Here is a 26,590-nt window from a genome sequence, read left to right on the forward strand (position 1 = left end):
ATCAAGAGTAGTGACTGGCGTATTGTGACGAGCCAGTTGCTTGGCCACCATTGACCAGACGTTTTCAGTTGGTGAGAGATCTGGAGAATGTGCTGGCCAGGGCAGCAGTCGAACATTTTCTGTATCCAGAAAGGCCCGTACAGGACCTGCAACATGCGGCCGTGCATTATCCTGCTGAAATGTAGGGTTTCACTGGGATCGAATGAAGGGTAGAGCCACGGGTCGTAACACATCTAAAACGTAACGTCCACTGTTCAAAGTGCCGTCAATGCGAACAAGAGGTGACCGAGACGTGTAACCAGTGGCACCCCATACCATCACGCCGGGTGAAACGCCAGTATGGCGATGACGAATACACGCTTCCAATGTGCGTTCACCGCGATGTTGCCAAACACGGATGCGACCATCATGATGCTGTAAACAGAACCTGGATTCATCCGAAAAAATGACTTTTCCCATTCATGCACCCAGGTTCGTGGTTGAGTACACCATCGCAGGCGCTCCTGTCTGTGATGCAGCATCGAGGGTAACCGCAGCCATGGTCTCCGAGCTGATAGTCCATGCTGCTGCAAACGTCGTCGAACTGTTCGTTCAGATGGTTGTTGTCTTGCAAACGTCCCCGTCTGTTGACCCAGGGATCGAGACATGGCTGCACGATCCGTTACAGCCATGCGTATAAGATGCCTGTCATCTCGACTGCTAGTGATACGGGATCCAGCACGGCGTACCGTATTACCCTCCTGAACTCACCGATTCCATATTCTGCTAACAACGCGAGCAGCAATGTCGAGATAGGCTACAATCCGACCTTTATCAAAGTCGGAAACGTGATGGTACGCATTTCTCCTCCTTACACGAGGCATCACAACAACGTTTCACCAGGCAACGCCGGTCAACTGCTGTTTGTGTATGAGAAATCGGTTGGAAACTTTCCTCATGTCAGCACGTTGTAGGTGTCGCCACCGGCGCCAACCTTGTGTAAATGCTCTGAAAAGCTAACCATTTGAATATCACAGCATCTTCTTCCTGTCAGTTAAATTTCGAGTCTGTAGCACGTGATCTTCGTGGTGTAGCAATTTTAATGGCCAGTAGTGTACATTTGCATATTGTGTGATGTCTATATGCCTAAACATGTATATGCCTCAATCTCTCTTATCTTACTCTCACTCTCTCTAAGCAAGATATACGATGGTGGCGGGCGCAATAAGCTTCACGGAGTCTTCTTGGAATACAGATCATCCCTTCCAACAAGTCTAAGTTTGTCATTCGCGTTCCGTCATACTGATTTTATGTGATCGTTTCATAACATACCACTTCTTAGTATCTAGCCCTATATACGTGTATTGTATCGTGTAAGGTGCTCAAGGTTTTCACCATTAGCCTCGTAATCAGATACGGTACCGTTCTTTCTCTTCGTTATAGGCAGTATCTTACGTTTACCCACATTTAAAGATAGCTGCCAATGATTACAACAAGTATACATTTTGTCCGTGTCTTTGTGCGGTTCTTTACGATCATAAAAAGACGAAACTCTCATGGAGGTCGCAGCGAATGAATATAACGTTTGTACTCGTGGGACCTAATTGGATCTTTTAGCATTTATAATATGAAGCATAAACACAATGTTGCCGGTGGTATGTGAGTGACTTACGTTGAAGTTGTTGACAACTGTAGGAAGACTGGGCCCTGAAGCGTGCGCTGCCTTTCGCCTGGCAGATAACGGAGCACTGCAGACGAGTGTCGGCTGTTAGCACGTGCCGCTATCGCCGCTTGTTTACGAGCCGTGATATCGCGAGATCCCGAGAGGGGGAAGCGCTGTGTCACGCCGAGGCGATAAAAGCAGTCGAACAACTGGAAGCTTTTTACAGTGACTCGGCACAAGTACAAATGCACGTAAGTAAAGCCGTAGTTTCATACACATATTGCGACGTAAGCTGCATCTGACAATCTGACACCGAGGCGCAGCACCTTACTTACATCGTAACAAACACGTAATATGAGTGACGCGCAGGGCAGGTGGCATCAGATACCCGGAAGTATGTAGTTGCTGTGTGGTCTAGTAGAGGTCACTAGCTGACGGGCACTGTTTGAGCTGCAGTCAGAATACCGTAGAGTATACTTGCGGTTCTGTTTGTTTAATGTCTAATTGTCCAAGATGCGACTCCAGGCGGGTGTAAAATGAATGTGCGCAACGGAAAATAATAAACTCTAAAATGAAGACTTGGCCCTGTCTGACTACCCCCTGAAGCAGATCTTAGGATCTCTTAATTCCATGAATTATAATCTAAACACAAATGAATGATCAAGGCAACTAATCCTGTATTATGACTGCGCGGTCTAATATCAATAACGCGAAATGATTGACATCATCTATGTACCAAACACTACAAGACACTAATTTCAAAGATGATCTGTGATGCTGTGGAACTTCAGTGGAAATAAACTAACGTGATCACAGCTGTTTAGCTTTTATAGCCCTAATAAACTGAAGCAATTTGCGATATCACCGTATTTACTGCGTCCGGTGCGTCGAAGTGATGTTTCTCGTACTCGTCTGCGACGATGGAAGAACTCCAGCCACAAATAAACTCTTTCAAACACTAGGACGGCAGAAGGCGGTTCTCTGACAAATATACTCTAATACTGTCTTCTCCTCTCTGAGTTCTACAGACGAGAAACGCGAACTCCCAGCCACAAGAACGGATTTCAGACAACGTCTCAACGTTAAGTATAGGCCGAGGAAGTGCTCTCAATTACTGAACGCTGCGTCCTCAACGACGACATCCAATCCGGGGCTGAAGTCCAGAATCGTATAGGTTCGCAACAGTACAGTGCCTAGCTGATCTAACTATAAACTGTCCTGAGAGCAGGGACAGCAAGTCCGTCTGTACCAACAAAGATGATATCGAGCGACCATCACACGCAGCGCTCACAACGAAAGACCTCATCTCTCCACCACTGGCCTCCCAGCAAGACTCGACTCCCCACCCTCGTAATTTCGAAAACGAATCATATTCTCGAAACCACGAACTATTCTCCCTCTCTACAGATTCTTCTGAACGCCGACCAACCATATTTTAGCCTTTTGTCGTCCAGCGCGGAAAGCTTGCGAGGAAAAACCTATACTCGTACAATGGTATACATCTGAATAAAAATCCTTGGAAAATAGCCCAGCCGGCATGCTTTCCGAGGTGACGCTTCCTCGTTCCTTTCAGCTGCGTCCAAGATTTTCGTAGTTTCTGAAGTATAATCATTCCCGTCGCGACTCTATTGTGCCCCATCACTTAGGTGTCACAAGGTCCCTCTTGCCACTTCCTGTGTTTAAGCAGGACCAACACACCTGTGTCTGCCTTCCACCCAGGGCTTGAGTTCCGCCTGCCGTTTCATTTCTACGGCCGTTCCAACCTCTACTACTATGATAATAAAGACACTCCGGCAATAAGCGTTAACAATTACTTATGAGGCGTACGTGACAATGTCAGTCTCCTTTAAATACTCATGTACACGATGTACAACCTATCAAATGATATCTAATTGTGTTGCAGTTCACGGCAAAGTATTTGGATGAGTGCTTGTAAGGTGCGAAATCATAGCCACCTTACTAATGTTTATTAATTACTATTATAATTGTGCACGGTTATGAGTGAATGGAGGTGTGAATGTGAAATAATGTTTTATGTGAAGCTCTTATACTATAAATTGAAGTAACTAGTCTCGTGAGGATTGTTCGAGAATGATATGTGTGTGTGAATCATTCGTACTGGTGAATTGGTTATAAACTGTTTCGTTTATGGTGCTGAGGAAATATGATCACGATTTCGTTAAAGTAGTTTTGTTAAGAGGGAATTAATTTTTTATTTGCGGATTTTCAGAATTTATTTATGTTAATTTATTGTTCTGATTCAGTGACAAATTTTGATTCTTTCCGTACATATGCGAGGCATTAAGCGGGTTTGATGCTTCTTTCCCATTCATTGGCTATGACGTTTCCCTCCCAATCAGAAATTAGCATATTCGCGCGCATTTTGGGAATTAGAAACTTCTTTTGCGTAGAGAAATGAGTAGGGCCAGGGCTTGGATCTCATTGTGATCAGACATTTTGATAGGTGCTCCGATGAAAATTATTAATATGGTGATGTTTCGGTACCAAAATATTTGAGAAGTGCTGTAAAGTGTGGAAGATAGTTGAATTTAATGCGTGTTGAAATCAGAACTTATGGTGACATTTTAAATAAGTGAATTTCGCCTGCCGTGTTGCTTACCCGCGTACTTGAATATTTTGTTACGCGGGACTGATCATAGCAACATTTGAGCGGGCTGTTCTGAAAGAAATAAGCCGTTTCTAAACTTTCGGTGAAGGATATTAATTACCATAAACTGGCCAATATTGTGAATGATGTGTGCGTTTGGACTTGAGACTTTGTACAGCTTACAATAAGGCTTGTCAGTAACTGCTGTATGCAAGCTTACTTTTATTTAACCGTTATTAACATTGCACAGTCAAAACCAATTTTAGTGCAGCTGTTTCTTCTATAGCTTTTTCCAGCTGAAAACTACATTTCAGTAACCTCAAGGAGGCGTGCGTATGAGAAGAGATTCACCGTAAGATGAGTGGAACTTTTTAAGCAGCAGAACCGCACCGCTCCGCCGCAACACGCAGGAAGGGGGTGGGGAGTGATGTTCTCCCTTTGCATGTCTAATCTATGACCTCTGCACAAATGACTAAACCTAATACCTCAGATTTCCAGCCACCGACACTGAACATTTTTCTGCAGTGTGCAGTGTCTGAAATTTCAAGACAGTTTACCATTTCGTATGACACTGTGACAGTCACTTAGAATCAGCAACGCGTGATAATCATACAAAATTCAACCGATATTAGGACTGAGTACCTACAGTAGTAGTGGATGAGGAGACGATTTCCTCCCCCCTCCCCACTCCCCTGACCTACTTTGACCGGGTCCGCAGCTCGTGGTCGTGCGGTAGCGTTCTCGCTTCCCACGCCCGGGTACCCTGGTTCGATTCCCGGCGGGGTCAGGGATTTTCTCTCCCTCGTGATGACTGAGTGTTGTGTGCTGTCCTTAGGTTAGTTAGGTTTAAGTAGTTCTAAGTTCTAGGGGACTGATGCCCGTAGCTGTTAAGTCCCATAGTGCTCAGAGCCATTTGAATCATTTTGAACTTTGACCGGGTTTTCCCAGCAATCCTCCTCCCCCATAACCTAGACAGCTATGACGCACACTTTGGAGCTATACACTTGTGTGTAAAGTCTCTGTATTTAATGCTTTAAGACAATTTAGTGTAACGGGGCTACACATTCTCCGCCACCATCGCCGTCAGATATGTGTGTAACATTATCAGATTAGGAAGGAGGTGTTTTATTTGTTAAAACAATTAGGAATGTTTTATTCCGCGTTTAAACATTTACACAGACGTCTGCGGGGCGCTAACACTTCCTAGTAGCTAACAATCACTGCAGACAATGCCACATGGTCACTATGCACTGCATTTGTCTCACACGGGGCCCCACAAGAGGTGTTGGCTGACTACTAGATCACACCAGAGGGCTCTGCCCAGCTCAGAGGTTGCATACAAACTGTCGAAAGACCCATCGAGAGTGCCCTGGCATCAGCCCCACCAACGTATGCATCTACACTTCAGGGAAGTAGTCACTTGCTATCTCAATAGATCTAACACAAGCGTTTCTGAGAATACATAAATATACTCTAGACCCAGGGGGTGTACACCTTCACCTGCCTGACACGATGCACAAACAATTTTAGTTCCCTTTCAGACGCCTCACATAAATGCACTCAGCTTGAATATGTGCCTGTTGGATAGTACGCATTAACATGTTTCTCGACAGCAAGTGCAAAATGGCTAAGCAGGGATGGCTAGAGGACAAATGTACGGATGTAGAGACTTATCTCACTAGGGGTAAGATATAAACTGCCTACAGAAAAATTAAAGAGACCTTTGGAGAAAAGAGAACCACTTCCACTTGTATGAATATCAAGAGCTCAGATGGAAACCCAGTTCTAAGCAAAGAAGGGAAAGCAGAAAGGTGAAAGGAGTATATAGAGGGTCTATACAAGGGCGATGTACTTGTGGACAATATTATGGAAATGGAAGAGGATGTAGATGAAGATGAAATGAGAGATATGATACTGCGTGAAGAGTTTGACAGGGCACTGAAAGACCGAAGTCTAAAGAAGGCCCCAGGAGTAGACAACATCCCATTAGAACTACTGACAGCCTTGGGAGAGCCAGTCCTGACAAAACTCAACCATCTGGTGACCAAAATGTATGAGACAGGCGAAATACCCTCAGACTTCAAGAAGAATATAATAATTCCAATCCCAAAGAAATTAGGTGTTGAAAGATGTGAAAATTACAGAACTATCAGTTTAATAAGTCACGGATGCAAAATACTAACATGAATTCTTTACAGACGAATGGAAAAACTGGTAGAAGCCGACTTCGGGGAAGATCAGTTTGGAGTCCGTAGAAATATTGGAACACGTGAGGGAATACTGACCTTACGACTTATCTTAGAAAGCTTTTGAGAATGTTGACTGGAATACTCTCTTTCAAATTCTGAAGGTGGCAGGGGTAAAATACTGGGAGCGAAAGGCTATTTACAATTTGTACAGAAACCAGATGGCAGTTAGAACAGTCGAGGGACATGAAAGGGAAGCAGTGGTTGGGAAGGGAGTGAGACAGGGTTGTACTCTCTCCCCAATGTTATTCAATCTGTATACTGAGCAAGCAGTAAATGAAACAAAAGAAAAATTCGGAGTAGGAATTAAAATCCATGGAGAAGAAATAAAAACTTTGAGGTTCGCCGATGACATTGTAAGTCTGTCAGAGACAGCAAAGGACCTGGAACAGCAGTTGAACGGAATGGACAGTGTCTTGAAAGGAAGATATAAGATGAACATCAGCAAAAGCAAAACGAGGATAATGGAATGTAGTCGAATTAAATCAAGTGATGCTGAGGGAATTAAATTAGGAAATGAGACACTTAAAGTAGTAAATGCGTTTTGCTATTTGGGGTGCAAAGTAACTGGTGATGGTTGAAGTAGAGAGGATATAAAATGTAGACTGGTAATGACAAGGAAAGCGTGGTTGAAGAAGAGAAATTTGTTAACATCGAGATAGATTTAAGTGCGAGGAAGTCGTTTCTGAAAGTATTTGTATGGAGTGTAGCCATGTATGGAAGTGAAACATGTACGATAGATAGTTTGGACAAGAAGATAAATGTGGTGCTACAGAAGAATGCTGAAGATTAGATTGGTAGATCACATAACTAATGATGAAGTATTGAACAGAATTGGGGAGGAGTTTGTGGCACAACTTGACTAGAAGAAGGGATCGGTTGGTAGGACATATTCTGAGGCATCAAGGGATCACCAATTTAGTATTGGAGGGCAGCGTGGAGGGTAAAAATCGTAGAGGGAGACCAAGAGATGAATACACTAAGCAGATTCAGAAGGGTGTAGGCTGCAGTACGTACTGGGAGATGAAGCAGCTTGCACAGGATAAAGTAGCATGGAGAGCTGCATCAAACCAGTCTCTGGACTGAAGACCACAACAACAACATCTCCAGTTTTGGCTTAATCAAGAATCATAATCGGTTTCGACCCACACTGGCCATCTTCAGGTACTACTTTCTTGGTCTACTTGTGGGTTAAGTAATGAATAATTAAAATGCATATTGACCATACCTATCATCCATGGGTGGCATTTCGTGAAGAAATGTTCATGCATTGTCAGACTGAACACAATACCAAGAATCAAGGAATTATGCTGAAACAATCAAGCGCACTTTTCTTTCCTCCCTCTTTGCATTAATACACACGTCCTTTATAAGGTATATCTTTAATTGAGAAAACAATAAAATACATAAAAGTTGAAATATAAGTTTGGTCAGTTACTCATAAAATATACAAACAGAATACAAGTTATTAAAGTAGTAAAATATTTAAAGCAGAGCAAAGTGTTGACAACAAGAGAAACAAACGAGCGATAATTATAATAAATATTTCAGATGGCTGACGGCGCTGCACTTCAAGGTGTTAGATGTTTACGCCATTGGCCATTGGCTCAGAAGAGTCAACGTGGCGTGAATGACAATCACGGCATTCTGCCGCAATCAAGAGGCATTGGTATTCTTGCTGTGAGGTGTTTGCACTAGCTGGGAAGATGCTCAGAAGTGAATTTGTGGCCCGGATGGCACAATGCAGCACTGAGTCTCAGGTAGGTCCCATTTTCAACTGGACATTACATGCAGGGTGTGGCGACTACCTCAACTGAATAGATCGTCGTAAATATTAAAATATCTGTTCGACATATGTAACAAAATTTAAAAGAATGTAAAGAAGAGAAATAAACAACATGTAGCCTGTTTTATCTAAGGTAAAGTACGTTGCTATGAGGTATCTAGGCAAAACATCAAATGACATTGAGCAAACATTCCGGAGAAATTGGGTTAAAATTGCCTTCAGGACATCACTGTGTTATAACTTGCGTAGGAATGATAAATTTGGAAAATCTGGGCCCTATAAAATAACACAGTGTAACTGCAGAAAAAGCTGTATTGGCCAGACATACAGGTCTTTTGACTGGAGTTTTAAGGAACACAGCTATGCCAGCAATAAAACAGCATTGAGCTTACATACCGAAGGAGACACATTGACGAATAATTGCATATTTTGGGCAAAGCTGAAAAAAAATTAAGGATTGGATTTTAGAAGAAGTGGAGGTTATGAAACAGAAGAGATCGGACAAACTTCCCACTGAGCAGAATGAGTTTGCAAGAGATGCATTTTAATATTTAAGACAGTCTTTTCAGCTGAGGTAGTCACTTGCCCTGCATGCACTGTTCAGTTGGTTATGGGGCCTCTCTGTGTCTAAGTGCTTAACTGAGCCATCTGGGCCACTTATTCACTCCCGGTCATCTGACCAGCTAACGTAATCACCTCACAGCTCGAAGAGGAGTGCCTGCTATCTGCAGCGGAATGCCATCCTTGTCGTCTGGGCTGCGTCCCCCCGCTTCTGAGCTTATGGCCAGTGTTGTGCACAACTAATAGCTCACACACCATAACCATCAGAAATATGTACCATAATTATCGCTCCTTTGTTCTGCTTATTATAAAGACTTTATTCTGTTTTTTATAATGTTTTATTAGTTTAACGACCTGCACTCTATTTTTATACCTTGCGAATAACTGATTAAACTTTTGTTCTAACTTTGACCTATTTTATTGTTTTCACAAGTAAATGTTTGTCTTAGGGAGAATGCGTACATCCAGTGCAATGAGCAGGGAAATGAAAGTACACCCAGCTGTGCCAATGTAATTCCGTAATTGTTAGTATTGTGTTGAGCCTGACAATGCATGAATGTTTGTTCACCAAACGCTGCCCATGACCCATAGGTCTGTACCAAGCATATTTCAGTTGTACATTACTAAACTCAGAAGTAGATCTAGCAAAGAAATGTTTTAGTTGTTTTAATTTCTTAATATAGGCCTTCTGATTTTTCCTAATGTGGCATTTTAAGACGGCCAGTGTGGGTCGATACCAGTTACAGTTGTTCTTAGAAAGTGAATTTGTCCAAAATAAATAAAAGTGCATAACTAAACAATACTGGTGCTCTCAAACGAAATGTTGTTTTCTTCCAAAAATATTTCGATCTATTCCTAAAACTATGTTTAAATGTCAACGGGTGCTGTGATACATTGGAGGACTGCAGTTTCCCTACAGAAATAGTTAAAACTGAATTTGATGGAACTGTGAAGTTTATAAAGATATGGTGTTATAGCCCAGTCAAGAAGGTAATTCATTCTCGTACAAAAAATGACCATTATCATTCCACCTAATTGCCTAGGTTGTGTAGATCACACATTTTGTACCAAGGTAGAGATCATATAAATACATTTTATATTGTCGTATCTAAACCACAGTCAAATCCGAAGGCAAGTTTGTCAATGAAGTACATTGCTTTGAATTAAAAGTGCGTTAATTACTGACACCAAAGTACAGCCAGTACAGAATTTACCTCCTGGAGCACAGCTGTTTATGCAATATTCCAGAATGCTGGCATTTATACAGCAATGAGTATTCCATAATATATAAACAAAACAAACAAGCCATTTCAAGAATGTTTCAGTACAGTTAAGTTCTAAATAACTGCTGGTGTCAGATTTGAGCTAGTGACGCACAGCAGACCAGGCAGTGGTACCAACCATTACGCTTCATTGCATGTGCCACAGCTAGAGAGGCATTACTCCTTTTCCTGGAGAGACATTGGCCTGTTATTTCCAAAGTTCTCGCCGCCTCAAGCAAAGCACGCTGGATCTAGTTCTTGTCAATGATCCTCCATATTGCTGTGCACAAAAGAAATTCAGCATGCAAATTGTAATTATCTTAAAGTTTCTTGCAGCTATCACCAACTAGTTGAGGCCGGCTCAGTTGATGTGCACTATTGTTGACATTACATCAAAACATCCTGGCAGGTGGGTTTGCAACACTGATGAAGACCGAGGTGTGCAGAACCACTGACGCCGCAATACCATGTGGCCAGGAGTGAAGCGAAAGTTTATAACCCAGAGTACTTGCCTGCTACCAAGAAACTCACATGTCGCATATTTAACCAGACCTATCGACATGTGCTCGAGGCAGAGCAAGCTGGGAAAAACTGACAGGACAAGTATATGACAAATCTACTTGTTGCACCCCCCCCCCCCCCTCACCCCTGTAGGATTATGTCAGAAGCGTAGCTGTAAGGGTATAGATAGTATAGCTTAGGGGCTCAAGCCATTCAGTTGTGTTGCCATTCTGCCTGCATCTTGAACTGGAGAGAATGACAGGTTTTTGAGTATCAGAGAAACCACAGCCAATCCTTGTGATAATCTGCTGGCTACCTCCCTACTGATAGACTCATCAAGTTTTGGCAAGAGACTCGCCATATCTGCGGCAAGGTGGCTGTGACACTTGAGGGAATTTCTCTGATTTGCGAAGCTGGTGTGCGTCCACCTTCCACCTTCTGAGGGACTTTGGACGAGGGATGCAAGCTGTCTATGATCTGGCTGGGGGAGGCACACCCTCATGGCCTTCTAGCTGCCTAGACGTCATCAGCCATGGTCGGGGCGACCCCTGAGACGGATGAATAGGGGGACGGGGTGACTGGGGCATTGCTGCTTAGCAACAAAATACTAGCGTCAGCTATCACAACGAAGTGCATGACATGGGGACCATGAGTATGCACAGGGGTGCCTCACTGGCATAACTCCAAAGAACCTGAGCAGATCACGCTCATACTTCACTGCTGCCGACACACACAGCACCGTGGTAGCTGCCAGGCCCAAACCAGGACAATGGATTCCACTGACGTCATCGGGGCGTCAGCACATTCCGCAATCAGCTGCATTTTCACACACGCAGTGTGGCCCTGAGACCAGCCAGAACGCCGAATAAGGGTGGCTGAATAAACACGTTTCGATACTACCACTGTTTAACTGCACATCCTGGCGTGAATCTGACCTCTCCATCGCCAGTTCTCTCGCCCATCATCAAACGTAGAATAGGCCGAGTGTTCGCGAAACGACGTGTCGTCGAGAAGTGTTCAACCAAATGCTACGATTTGGGTAGCTTTCGACGCCAGAACGCTGTGGTTTGGTAGTGAGTAGAAGGATTGGGCATTTCGGTAATTACATGCAAGGACTGGTACTTGGCATATCTCCAGTCCAGCAAGATTGGCTCAGCACAGTGGAGTGGAGTGAGTCTCACTTTGTTCGATTCGGCATCTGTTCACAGGTATTAGATTTAATTTGTGTGCATGCATGCGTTATGTTTAGAGCTACGTTTTGAAGCCATGTGAACCCATGAACTTACCACTGTTTAAGGATAATGGTAGACCTGATAATACAGCACCAGTAAGAAGACAGGTTTACTGCCTTGCAGCGCACTAATTTCCACGCACAGAGGCCACATCTTTTATTTATTGGTGAGGTCATCATTTGGCTCGAGATTGTTAGAGTGTAGATGGGTGTTGATATGCAGGAAAAAGTAAATTGCAAGGTTCTTTTTAGTGTTTTGGCGAGTTATTTGTGTTTCTGGTATCAACTACAGTAGAGGTAAAGTACGTGAAATGGTAGAAACAAGTGCTGCTAATAGTACAGAGACTAAAGCTCCACTAACACAGAAAGTTCGTGTGTTAACAAATGAAAGTTCTCCCCAGAAATAGGGGAATGAGGAATTCCTTCGTAGATTTCAGGCTTCGTAAACAGCTCGGGATCAGTCAGACTGAGTCACGAGAAAATAAGGCAGAGTCGGGAGTGGCTTCTTCTTTTAATCCGGCTGTAGCCACACTTATAAATCCCTTTTCGGGTAAAACAACGCGAGATGTGTCAATATTCGTTAATGATGTCACAGCTATTGTGCAATGAAAGGTTGGACAAACGAAGTAACTCTTAGTGCGGCTAACTTGCGTTTAACAGTGGAAGCCTTGACACATGTGTTGCATCATGAGACCCTCAGTAAAGCACATTCACTTCAGCGTTACATAAAACACAATAAGACACGGTTCTCTCTCGAGGAGCTCATTACTTTGTCCTTGAAAAGTACAGAGTCAGAGGAGATATTTTCAGAGAAAATTCGCAAAGTCATCGCGCAGGCATATGACCCAAACCAGAAAGTAAAGGCCCGTGAGGTATTACTGCTGGAAGCAAAAAACAAAACGTTATTCTTTTCTTTCGCGCAGAATATCCGCGAAAATGCCACGAAGAGTTGACATTGGGAATCCTAGTAATTTAAAACCGTCTATTAGAATTGCAGCGGAATTGAAGGAGATAGGTTTCAGATAGATTATACAATGGTAAGACAGAGATTTAGGAACCAAGTTTTAAATTGTAAAACATTTCCAGGGGCAGATGTGGACTCTGACCACAATCTATTCGTTATGAACTCTAGATTAAAACTGAAGAAACTGCAAAAAGGTGGGAATTTAAGGAGATAGAACCTGGATAAACTGAAAGAACCAGAGGCTGTACAGAGTTTCAGGGAGAGCATAAGGGAACAATTGACAGGAGTGGGGGAAAGAAATACAGTAGAAGAAGAATGGGTAGCTTTGAGAGATGAAGTAGCGAAGGCAGCAGAGGATCAAGTAGGTAATAAGGCGAGGGCTAGTAGAAATCCTTCGGTAACAGAAGAAATATTGAATTTAATTGATGAAAGGAGAAAATATAAAAATGCAGTTAATGAAGCAGGCAAAAAGGAATACAAACGTCTCAAAAATGAGATCGACAGGAATGCAAAATGGCTAAGCAGGCATGGCTAGAGAACAAATGTAAGGTTGTAGAGACTAGGGTAAGATAGATACTGCCTACAGGAAAATTAAAGAGACCTTTGGAGAAAAGAGAACCACTTATATGAATATCAAGAGCTCAGATGGAAACCCAGTTCTAAGCAATTAAGGGAAAGCAGAAAGGTGGAAGGAGTATATAGAGGGTCTATACAAGGGCGATGTACTTGAGGACAATATTATGGAAATGGAAGAGCATGTAGATGAAGATGAAATGGGAGATATGATACTGCGTGAAGAGTTTGACAGAGCACTAAAAAACCTGAGTCGAAACAAAGCCCCGGGAGTAGACAACATTCCATTAGAACTACTGACGGCCTTGGGAGAGCCAGTCCTGACAAAACTCTACCATCTGGTGAGCAAGATGTATGAGACAGGCGAAATACCCTCAGAGTTCAAGAAGAATATAATAATTCCATCCCAAAAAAAGACAGGTGCTGACAGATGTGAAAATTACCGAACAATCAGTTTAATAAGTCACGGCTGCAAAATTCTTTACAGACGAATGAAAAAACTGGTAGAAGCCGACGTCGGGGAAGATCAGTTTGGATTCCGTAGAAATATTGGAACACATGAGGCAAAACTGACCCTACGACTTATCTCAGAAGCTAGATTAAGGAAAGGCAAACCTACGTTTCTAGCATTTGTAGACTTACAGAAAGCTTTTGACAATGTTGACTGGAATACTCTCTTTCAAATTCTGAAGGTGGCAGGTGTAAAATGCATGGAGCGAAAGGCTATTTACGATTTGTACAGAAACCAGATGGCAGTTATAAGAGTCGAGGGGCATGAAAGGGAAGCAGCGGTTGGGAAGGGTGTGAGACAGGGTTGTAGCCTCTCTCCGATGTTATTCAATCTGTATATTGAGCAAGCAGTGCAGGAAAGAAAAGAAAAGTTCGGAGTAGGAATTAAAATCCATGGAGAAGAAATAAAAACTTTGAGGTTCGCCGATGACATTGTAATTCTGTCAGAGACAGCAAAAGACTTGGAAGAGCAGTTGAATGGAACGTTGAATGTCTTGAAAGGCGGATATAAGATGAACATCAACAAAAGCAAAACGAGGATAATGGAATGTAGTCGAATCAATTTGGGTGATGCTGAGGGAATTAGATTAGGAAATGAGACACTTAAAGTAGTAAAGGAGTTTTGCTATTTGGGGAGCCAAATAACTGATGATGGTCGAAGTAGAGAGGATATAAAATGTAGGCTGGCAATGGCAAGGACAGCGTTTCTGAAGAAGAGAAATTTGTTAACATCGAGTATAGATTTAAGTGTGAGGAAGTCGTTTCTGAAAGTATTTGTATGGAGTGTAGCCATGTATGGAAGTGAAACATGGACAATAACTAGTTTGGACAAGAAGAGAATAGAAGCTTTCGAAATGTGGTGCTACAGAAGAATTCTGAAGATCAGATGGGTAGATCATATAACTAATGAGGAGGTATTGAATAGAATTGGGGAGAAAAGGAGTTTGTGCCACAACTTGACTAGAAGAAGGGATCGGTTGGTAGGACATGTTCTGAGGCATCAAGGGATCACCAATTTAGTATTGGAGGGCAGCGTGGAGGGGAAAACTCGTAGAGGGAGACCAAGAGATGAATACACTGAACAGATACAGAAGGATGTAGGTTGCAGTAGGTACTGGGAGATGAAGAAGCTTGCACTGGGTAGAGTAGCATGGAGAGCTGCATCAAACCAGTCTCAGGACTGGAAACCACAACAACAACAGATTTCACCACGAAGCAGCGGTTAATGGTTCAAATGGCGCTAAGCACTATGGGACTTAACATCTGAGGTTATCAGTCCCCTAGACTTAGAAACTACTTAAACCTAACTAACCTAAGGACATCACACACATCCATGCTCGAGGCAGGACTCGAACCTGTGACCGTAGCAGGCGCGCGGTCCCGGACTGAAGCACCTAGAACCGCTCGGCCACAGCGGTCGGCCAGCTGATAATCACTAAGTATTCAGTGGTCAAATGTTTCAGGTGTGGATGTGAGGGCCACATGCAGGAATAGTGCAGCCAACCATATTCATGTGGGGAAGTGGGCCACCGAGAATTGGATTGTCACAATAGGAAGAATGGGAAGCGCCGTAGGAGCAAGAGGTCATTAAACTCAAAAAGCAATGCTTTGACTGTAGGAAAGCAGTCCTAGTACCCCATAACACTGCACGAGTCAGTACACAGATGAAACAAAGGCTTCTTGTGGATTTGGGTGTGCATGTGTCCATTATTAGTGTGGGCCTAGTGAGCAGTAGGAGACTTTGGCTTCCATGAAATGTACGCAATAATAATGTTGCGTCTGCTATTGTGAAAACTAGCACATTTGGGTGAAGGACATTCATTGAACCTTGGGCTAGATTATCTCGTCAAAAATCGTGCTAGGATTGATCTTCGACAATGCGTAGTTGAACCCAGCGGAACATTATTTCTGTTGGTTGATACAGTTGCAAACAAAGCCATGCCGCAGGGCTCACCTACCATGAAGACAAACGAGTTTGTTAAAGACTGATCAGCAGGATAAAATACCAGCTGGTATGGGAAAGGTAGTGTAGGTTTTAAAGGGTACTGATTTGTCTTGTGGGGTTTTGTACGTGGTTGAGCCACCCTCGAGCAATGATGAGTTGGATGCTCCACACTATTTTGTGTGCAGAAGCATAGCACACATGAATAATGTTAATAGGGAATACAAGGTTCCAATTAGCATGGATAACTATGGCAGAGTTGAACGTAGTGCATTGAAGGTTGTAGTTTTAGCCGCTCTAGAAGTAACAGGGGAAGAAGACTTCGATAGGTCGAGTCTGGATATAAGCCAAAAGCAAATTTTCAACACAACAACGTTATGAGAGGAGGTGGGGGGGGGGGGGAGGGGGAGTTAGTGATTGCACAGCTATGTAAAAAGTACTGCTGAAGTTTAGTGACTTGTTTTGTGCCTATGAGCTGTTACCATCAACTCTGGTAACTCAACACCGTATACCAACATGGAATAGTACACCTATTTATAGGAAATGGTGTTACATAGCAAGACATTTTCAGTTGTTAATGGAGTTCATTGAACATCAGCTACGAAATTGGATCATGGAGTCTAGTGACAGTCTCTGGAGCACAAATATAGTTACTGCCCCTAATAAATCATTGAATGGAATGAAGACATATAGGTTTTACTATGATTATACGTTTCTGAGTGCACAGACCGTTACAGGTGTTTAACCAGTTCCTAATATGATGAAATCCTTGGATAATTTGGGTCAGTGTCATTACTTTACTACAATGGATCTCAAAAGTGGTTATCTTTATTTAGAAGTAGCACTTGAGAGTAGACCAAAGACAGCTTTTATGTAACCTTGTGTACAAAATCAATTTAAGCGGATGCCTTTCAGTTTAAAAAGAGCATCAACTACTTGTCGGCGATTACTAGACGGAGTTTTAAGAGGGTTAAAGTCTAAAGCCTACATCATTTATTTAGATTACATAATGGTTTATCAAAAAGCTATACCAGAGCATGTGAGATAGTTGAAGAAAGTGTTTAGTAGATTACAATCGCCACGTTTGACACTGAGCATGGATAAGTGTAATTTTGCTCAAACTTGTGTTAACTATCTTGGACATGTAATTAATGAATTTGATGTGCAAATTGATCCCCATCTTACAGAAGAAATTCACCATTTTCCAACTCAACAAACAACCTGACAGATACACTCGTCAGTTTGTGTAACAATTACCGTAAATTCGTAAATGATTTTGCAGAATTAGCTGAAACTTTGAAGAGATTACTCAAAAACAGGCGTGAGGTTTCAGCGGGCATAGGAGTGCCAACTTGCGTTGAGAAATTGAAGGAGGCAGTGATTTCGGTCCCAGTATTGGATTTTCCCCATTTTAAAAAGGAATTCATTCTCTCATGCGACACTTGTAACGAAGCAGTCATGGCTGTATTCTGGGTTAGATTGTTAATGGACAGGGGCATCTAGTGGCATATGCTTCCAAGCAGTTAAATAAGGTGTAACACACCTGCTTGACAACTGAGAAGGAAAGGCTAGTGGTCGTATATGGCATTACGTATTTCTGTTGTTACTTCTATGGTAGAAAAGTTAGGGTTGTGACTGATCATACATCATTCAGATTATTGCTTGGTCTGAAAGGCCTGTCTAGTCATTTAACAAGCTGGGCTCTCAAGCTTAATGAATTTGATTGTAAAATTCATTCATAAGCCATGTAGCAAACACATGAATGCCAGCACGTTAAGTCGAAAAGTGACGATGTACAGCACATTCGATTGGCAACAAGCACAGGCAGAGAATAAAGACTGTCAGGGTTTCAAGTCACAGCTTCGCTTTATGGTACATGAGGATTTATCGTGCAGAGGCACAGAAAATGGACCACAACTCAGGGTCCCTGCAGTTTTTCAAAAGGAAGTACTACAACAGACTCATGACCATGTACTGTCAGGTCTGGTGGCTGACAGGCATAGACAAGCATGTTTCAGAATGGTTTTGATGGAAGAAACGCGACGTGGAGCGGTTTGTCAGAAATAGTGTACCAGAGACGCAAAGAGTGGATATTTTGCATCAGAAAATCGCATTGCCATACGCGTCGAAGCCATTTCAAATGCTTGGTCTCGACAATTATGGACCATTCAACAAAACACGTGCAGAGAATAGGTGTGTGCTTACGATCATCGACCATTTTTACCATTTCTATTATTGGTGCAATTCCAGACCAACAGGCCAGTACTGTGGCACAGGAATTAGTTAACAAGTTGACACTGAATTTTGCTGTGCGTGATAGCTTAGTCACAGATCAGACACATGCTTCGGTCAAGAAATTAAGAAATAGTTATGTCATGTGTTACGTATTTGGAAGTTGCAAACAAGCCCGTTCCACCCACAAATAGACAGCAGGATGGTGCACGTCCATAAGGCCATTTTGAATGCTAGACACGATGACTGGGATATCTATCTTCTATATGTGGTTTTTGTGTACAACTCGAAGTCTCATATGGGAACAGGTACGTCAACACCTGAGATGTTGTATGGGACGAAGACGCCATCCCCCTTTGACATCCTACATTGCGACTGGATTGCGACTCAGTAAAGGAGTTTGCAATAAGAGTACAGGAAGTATGGAGAAACGCACAAAAGGCAAACACAAAGACTCTGGGACGCCAGGAACAGACGAACAGGTGCATGGACAAACTACCACAGTATCATGTAGCGCAGTGAGTACTGATCACTAATCTCAATCCAATAACAAGAGGGAAGTTCTTGACGAAACATCATGGACCATATAAGATCATGGAGGTGACCTCACCTGTTAATGTAAAAGAACAGTTTCCTAACAAAACTTCTGTTGTTCACTTCAGTTGGATAAAACCATTTAAAGATATGATGGATGCATTACCACAGTTATCTGTGACCAACCAAGTTCGCAAAGACGCCGCCAGAAGAGAAAAGAAACCTCTAGCGGGTAGACAGCGCCAGGCATATGACATTCCTAATGTTTTGAGGTCGTGTAATTAATTATGTTGTTAGATTCTTTGCAATGTTTTGATGTTGTCACATTTATTCCCTATATTTTATTTTGTGGATATGCCTTACTTCGTGTTTGGACGGATTTACGGTTTTGAAGTCATTGCCATATGTGTTTTTCTTTAATTGTTGTGAGTTTATTATAGGTTTCTTTGCTGTAGTTTCTTGTTTCCTGCTCATCATTAGTCACTCGTTTCGAAGGAGGGGCGGGATGGACAGTTACTTTGCTCAGGTGATGAGATCTTGAGGACATCCTGGATAATGCAAACGGTCCTAGTTTGGCCGTGCTTCATTGTGAGACGAACAGAACGTTTAACTCCCGTTCAGCCGTTGGAATCAAGTGTATTGTTCTCTAAACAATCGGATGCGTTGCTTACGAGTCATCAGTGTACACTTAAATCAACAGGTGTAGGGAAATTAGGAATGAAATTCGGAGATTGGAAGATGCACTGGCTGTACTCGGTCTTGTTGCGTTGACAGATTGCTATGATCAAGGGAGAGCTGAGGAGTTGAGGAAATTAGAGTTACACACAAGCTGTGTTATCGTTAACAGTGCAGTTTATGAGATATTCAGGATGGTTTTCCTCCTTCCTGCAACACACACTGGCACGACTGTCATCTCATTGAAGCGGAATACGTAGTATTGGCCAGAAGGGTAATTAAGGGCATTAGCCACCCAAAATTTAGCTTACTTCAATGCCAACCTCAAACCTGAAGTTATGCATTCTTTAGACAAATTTATCGAGTGACAGCAGGGGAAAAGTTTAAATGGAGGAGATGTTATAATATGTTCAAAATTTTCAAGAAAATCGTCAGCACACGATTATAGCGATAAGCATTTCAGCTATCAGTTGTGGCATGTTTCTAAGAAGTATATGCATATTTTATTTCTGTAATAAAGCAGATGTGCACAGTCTATGGATCAATACATCAGTCAAACGATTAGTCGGCATGGGTTGAGGGAACTGTAACGCAGGTAAAAACACTGTCAGGGTGGCGAGTCTTCCGAAAAACCTGGAATTCTCAGGGAAATGCATTTTACTTGCAAAAATCAGGAAAATCTCAGGGAATTTTAGGAATTTCATAAAATGTCAGGAAATTCTGTGTTTTTAACTTAGCAAAGTATTTTAATTTTATTGCCTTTGTAAACCACAAATTTAAAATACCTAATATTTCATATCATATTATTCATATGAGTATTATTCCAAACAAATTAATCAGGTGTAGGACGGGGTGAAAACGTTGACACTAAAAATGTTGGTCCAATGTGAGGGTTAATTAACATTGGCCCTAATCTTGGTACGACTCCGTTTTTGTCGGTATTTCGATCTAACATCAAAGAACATTTGGGCCAGTGTAGATACGAAGATTATGCATTGTCGCCAAAGTTCTTTTGGTTCTCATTTTGAAACTTGAGGCTTGATTCCCTCAAACCACGATATCTCCGGAACAGTGTAGTAACATGCAAGTTTCTGAGCTTTTGGAACTTTATCACCAAGAAATACATTTAAGGATGTATTTGCCTACGATTTTATATCTTATTTACAACTTACAGAATTCGATATGAAGTGTTATAGCCTACCAACTTCTTTTATATGTTTTCCTTCCTTTTTGTCTTGCAGTGATGAAATGTAATTATTCACACTCAAAACTAAAAGTGCATCGGCCACGATCATTGCATCATACATATTTACACTGGCTCTATACGGATTCAATTGAAAGGCGGCCTGAATATGTGGGTGTTGTACTGTAAATAATGACCACTGCTGGCACCAATGTGCAGACAAGGGGTAATGGAGATTTGCATTACAATATTGTTTGAAGTTTAACAAGTGTATAGTTAGATAATGGTTTTCTTAAAGTTAATATGCTCCAGTGATTAAATTTAATTTTCACATTTGGATTGATACAAGAAATGTAGGGTGAAAATATCATTTTTAATATAACATTTACTAAGTGTTTACAAGGTGTTTTCACAGCCAACTTTAGCAAATACATGTTTTCAATGTCAGATCTGAAATCGACATAAAAATGCTTTATATTATCTCATGCAAACTGAAACTAAAGAATCAGGGTACTATTAATGTAATTTGCTTGAATTGTTGTATAGCATTCCGAGAACACAGCACCCTTTGGGCACCCTATACGAGGCGAGTAGACAGCAATTCTTTGTTGATGGCGCTAAGCTGCCCTTCCTGGTCCAGTTCGGCTGTCCCTACACAAATACCATATGGGGTAAGCTGTAGCTGCTCATGACATTTAGTGATCCAGTGTTCTCTTTGATCATGTACAGTGCTTAGGTTCATCGCTAGAATGTAAATTTCTTTTGTGAGCCTGAGTAGCTTATTACAATCTACAAAAGCATCACATTTTAACTGTGCATCTCCACTAACGACTGGAACTTGTCTCGCTGATGATGGTGAGGTGACAATGCATTCACCAGCAGATACACATCCAAAGCTATCTTTGTTATATGTGCTTGTTTGAGTAGCTTCGTCAACAGTAGCTCTGATCTTCCATTGTCTGATTGCTTGTGATGCAAGAAGTCCAATCCAAGAGTTACATGACAACATTCTGTTAAAACGACGAATTCGGAGGGTTCTGTTCTGCCATAATAGTTATTCTCGCGATAAATGTTCCTGTCGGCCGGACGTGTTTCCCATTCATGACCTTCAGCACGATCACTTTCGTATCGCGAAACGAAGTCTTCTTTAGCTGGCGATGATATGCATTCTACATTAGAAAAAAGAAGCTCCTGACCCAACTAGCACCTGGACTTCATGACTGTCGATGATGATGTCAATGAGATTTCACATCATCACGGTAACTGCCGTCCATGGAGGATTTTCATCCGTGGTGGCCTCAACTCAACAGGTGGTCGTTTCACTTAATGAATTCGGCTGATTACCTATGCACGGAAATGTACCTCTGTACAGAAATGGGGAATGGTTTTGATGTATTGAGGAGCAACCTCGTCCAGGGTATGGTGACGAGCTTCGGCCGGTTGACTATTATCGTCTGAAGTTGTTTGTTGTTGTGGTCTTCAGTCCAGAGACTGGATTGATGCAGCTCTCCATGCTACTCTATCCTGTGCAAGTGCCTTCATTTCCCAGTACCGACTGCAACCTACATCCTTCTGAATCTGCTTAGTGTATTCATCTCTTGGTCTCCCCCTCTAATTTTTATCCTCCACGCTACCCTCCAATACCATATTGGTGATCCCTTGATGCCTCCGAACATGTCCTGCCAACCGATCCCTTCTTCTAGTCAAGTTGTGCCACAAGTTTCTCTTCTCCCCAATTCTATTCAATACAGCCTCATTAGTTATGTGGTCCACCCATCTGATCTTCAGCATTCTTCTGTAGCACCACATTTCTAAAGCTTCTATTCTCTTCTTGTCTACACTATTTACCGTCCATGTTTCACTTTCATACATGGCTACACTCCACACAATTACTTTCAGAAACGACTTCCTGGGATTTAAATCTATACTCGATGTTAACCAATTTCTCTTCTTCAAACATGCTTTCCTTGCCATTGCCAGTCTACATTTTATATCCTCTCTACTCCGATCATCATCAGCTATTTTGCTCCCCAAATAGCAAAACTCATCTACTACTTTAAATGTCTCATTTCCTAATCTAATTCCCTCAGCATCACCTGATTTATATCGACTACATTCCATTATCCTTGTTTTGCTTTTGTTAATGTTTTTCTTATATCCTCCTTTCAAGACACTGTCCATTCCGTTCAACTGATCATCCAGTCCTTTGCTGTCTCTGACAGAATTACAGTGCCATCGGCGAACCTCAAAGTTTTTATTTCTTCTCCATGGATTTTAATTCCTACTCCGAATTTTTCTTTTGTTTCCTTTGCTGCTTGATAAATATACAGATTGAATAACATTGGGGAAAGGCTACAACCCTGTCTCACTCCGTTCCCAACCACTCCTTCCCTTTCTTGCCCCTCGACTCTTATAACTGCCATCTGGTTTCTGTACAAATTGTAAATAGTCTTTAGCTTCCAGTATTTTACCCCTGTCACCTTAAGAATTTGAAAGAGAGTATTCCAGTCAACATTCTCAAAAGCTTTCTCTAAATCTACAAATGCTAGAAACGTAGGTTTGCCTTTCCTTAGTCTATCTTCTAAGATAAGTCGTAGGGTCAGTTTTGCCTCATGTGTTCCAATATTTCTACGGAATCCAAACTGATTTTCCCCGAGATCGGCTTCTACCAGTTTTTCCATTCGTCTGTAGAGAATTCGTGTTAGTATTTTGCAGCTGTGACTTATTAAACTGATTGTTCGGTAATTTTCACATCTGCCAACACCTGTTTTCTTTGGGATTGGAATTATTATATTCTTCTTGAAGTCTGAGGGTATTTTACCTGTCTCATACATCTTGCTCACCAGATGGTAGAGTTTTGTCAGGGCTGCCTCTCCCAAGACTGTCAGTAATTCTAATGCAATATTGTCTACTCCTGGGGCCTTGTTTCGACGTAGGTCTTTCAGTGGTCTGTCAAACTCTTCAGGCAGTATCATATCTCCCATTTCATCTTCATCTAAATGCTCTTCCATTTCCACAATCTTGTCCTCAAGTACATCGCCCTTGTATAGACCCTCTATATCCTCCTTCCACCATTCTGTTTTCCCTTCTTTGCTTAGAACTGTGTTTTCATCTGAGCTCTTGATATTCATACAAGTGGTTCTCTTTTCTCCAAAGGTCTTCTTAATTTTCCTATAGGCAGTATCTATCTTACCCCTAGGCATATATGCCTCTACATCAGTACATTTGTCCTCTAGCCATCACTGTTTAGCCATTTTGTACTTCCTGACGATCTAATTTTTGAGACGTTTATATTCCTTTTTGCCAGCTTCATTTGCTGCATTTTTATATTTTCTCCTTTCATCAATTAAATTCAATATTTCTTCAGTTACCCAAGGATTTCTACTAGCCTCATCTGCAGTTAACTGGTATGGATAGGACTCTTATGACGGTTGACATCTTGCAGAGTAACAGTCGTCGAACACTTGTCTTCTTTCTCTGCACTAGTGCACGATGTGTCTAGGGTACTGAACTGAGTACAGATTCGCATGTTGTTCTCCGTCCTCCGTAAGTCTGTTCTTCTGTGGAGTGTTGGTTGTACTTGGCTTGATTAGATGCTGGGTTGTCGTTTGGCTTCGCCAGCATAAGCCAGAGTTGGTCGAGTCCATTCTTCATTTCGCTTGTAACTGGCGGGCAAGACTGCTGCCAAAGATCCGTACACATCTAACTCTTGACAGATGGGGTCGACGTTTATAGCCGCTATCTCTTGTGTACTCGTTCCGACAGTTCTTGTTCCCATAAGATGTTGTATCTCTTTCCGTACAATGCAGCATGTGAAAGAGGCGAGATCATGGTGATATTACACAAATGTCATAGATACCGCATTAGGGATCAGTCACACCTCTTTCGTCTGACTCTTTTTTTGTTGCATTTCTTTGACGCATTGGCACCACTAGATGAATTATTTTTATTATTTCTAATTACTGTGACAGTTACCACAAGGGCTTCGTACATGTCCTTTGCAACTCCTTTTATCAGTTGTGAGATTTCGTTGGCTTCTGTCATAATAAGATTCACAATGTTGCAAAGGGCCAAAACATTCAGTATGTAAAACTGTGTCGTTTCGTCATGACGTTGGGGTATGTTCTTCAGTTGTTCTTCTACTAAATGGATTTACTGTTGATTGCCACCAATGTTTTATTCCGTTTTGCCTGGAATTTATCCCAGCTATCGAACTTATCCTCGTTGCCTTCGAAACACTGCTGAGCTGTGATGTCCAAATAAAAGTATACATTTGCCAGGCACATCGTATCATCCCACCTGTCGTATTTGGTGACTTGGTTGAATCTTTTCAACTATTTCGTCGGGTCCTAACCAGTATCTCCAGAAAACAGATGGATGCCTGATGCCCAGCTGACTTACTGCTGTTTTGGAACCTAACTGCCTCCTGAACACACGAGTCTGAGGAATAATGTATTGCTAGTATTCCGGTGCCTGTACATGTAAGCGATGATTTTTAGTTAATTGGAGTCACGTTGATGTAGACATTTTAAAATACGAAGCATCTACACCGAACGATGTCAGGTGAAAAGCAAAATGGAGTCCAAAGTCGTAGGAAGGGTCTTGAGTGAAGATAACACTTAGAATTGAAAGCACGTTCATTAATGAGAGCCGGAACAGAACTAATCTCCTGGGTGGAGAGTGTTGATGTTTATTCAAAGATCAAATACTCTATAATGTTGTTACTTATACAAACATTAAATATTCCAAAATATACAAACATTGGAATGGGCAGTCTGGTTTGAACTGGCAACCCCTAACCACTACACTACATTATACTGCTTGTGCCACAACTCTAGGATATTTACAGGATGGTCGGATACAGTAGGAAAAGCTTGCAAGGCTAATGCAGGTTAGGCTGTGCTGTGAAATAATTGTTAAAAAATCGTTTCTGAGTTAATTAACAATGAAGTTAGCCAATTACGCTTAGGCGCCCAAATTCAAGCTGCCCGCCAGTTACAGTTGGTTTCAGTTGCCCTCAGCAGTGTAGATGGTAGCGCACGTGACTGCTCAGTCTTTGACCCATGTTCAGTTCTTACTACCGTCTCATGTCCAGTTTTTGTTTCGCTCACTTGTCAAGTTTTAGGAAACCAAATCAAGTACTCGTTTGGCGACACCGTCTCTGCCGGGTCACTTGAATTTGCGTGTGCAACAGCCTGATTGGCTAACTGCAATCCTAATTGGCTCGGAAACGGTACAACGTATCGAATTTTTTTCTTAACAATTATTTTTTCTTAACAATTATTTTTCAGCACAACCTACCCTGCAACACCCCTACAAGCCTGGCATACTGTTTCTGACCATCCTGTACGTTGTGGCATGACAGTCATGTATCGCCGTGTGATATTTGATAATTTTTCAGCTTATTTCTTGACTAGTTTTCAGGATGGCTTGCCAACTCAGGATATATGTCTCATAATTTATTGTTAGAAACGATTTGGGCTACGTGTTCAGGATGCGGTTTGGCTTGAACACTGGAGGTCAGTCACAGTGTCTTTAGAGAAGAGATGTGGTTCCCCAGGGGACTGTTGTTTGCGAAAGTCAAGTTCAGTAAACCCTTACTCCGTGGTTCGTTGGCAAACGCTTATGGCTTTCTTCTTTGAAGGCAGTCTGCTACTAAGCCAAAAATGGTATATTTCTACAGGGTTGCCCTCCATTCACGTAAATAAAGCCAAATTCTCGCTGGTCTCTTTGACATTAGCTGGAAGTGTCACCCTCCACATAAAGTTTTTCAGAAGGTAGGGAGTTGGGTTTGATACTGCCGAAGCAAGGCCTTTGGGGTGACACCTTCTGGAGCACTGGTGACCTGAGGTTCTCTGGAGCCAGCTAGTTTCTGTCGCCATCTCAGCCCTCAGACGTGCGGAATGGCGATGATCGGAGCAAGTTTGCTGAATTCGGAGACTTGTAAGTGTCCCTCTTTTTCGCAAAAGCGTAATCTATATTGTGAGCAGCTCACAATTTTTCCGATATCACTACGAAACTTAAGTTGCTTGATTACTTGTATTTTATTCTCGGCCATAATGGCTATGTTTGTGAACCCTGACTGTGTGGGATAATTATTTATTTCTAATGTCTGCTACCAGTCACTTTTTTATTTTATG

At 42.0% G+C, this 26,590-nt stretch overlaps 1 protein-coding gene across 1 annotated transcript in view; it reads right to left on the reverse strand.

Moving 5' to 3' along the window:
• LOC124622329 (glutathione S-transferase D7-like) overlaps nucleotides 1-1,782 on the reverse strand; it is a 97,223-nt gene extending 95,441 nt beyond the window's left edge. Inside the window, exon 1 of the mRNA XM_047148006.1 lies at nucleotides 1,652-1,782. The gene's annotated coding sequence lies outside the window, so the exon portion shown is untranslated. The remainder of the gene's footprint in view (nucleotides 1-1,651) is intronic.
• Between the last annotated feature and the right edge of the window lie 24,808 nt (nucleotides 1,783-26,590).

This window comes from Schistocerca americana, chromosome 7, assembly GCF_021461395.2.
Source record: "Schistocerca americana isolate TAMUIC-IGC-003095 chromosome 7, iqSchAmer2.1, whole genome shotgun sequence".
NCBI classification, from domain to species: Eukaryota; Metazoa; Arthropoda; class Insecta; order Orthoptera; family Acrididae; genus Schistocerca; species Schistocerca americana.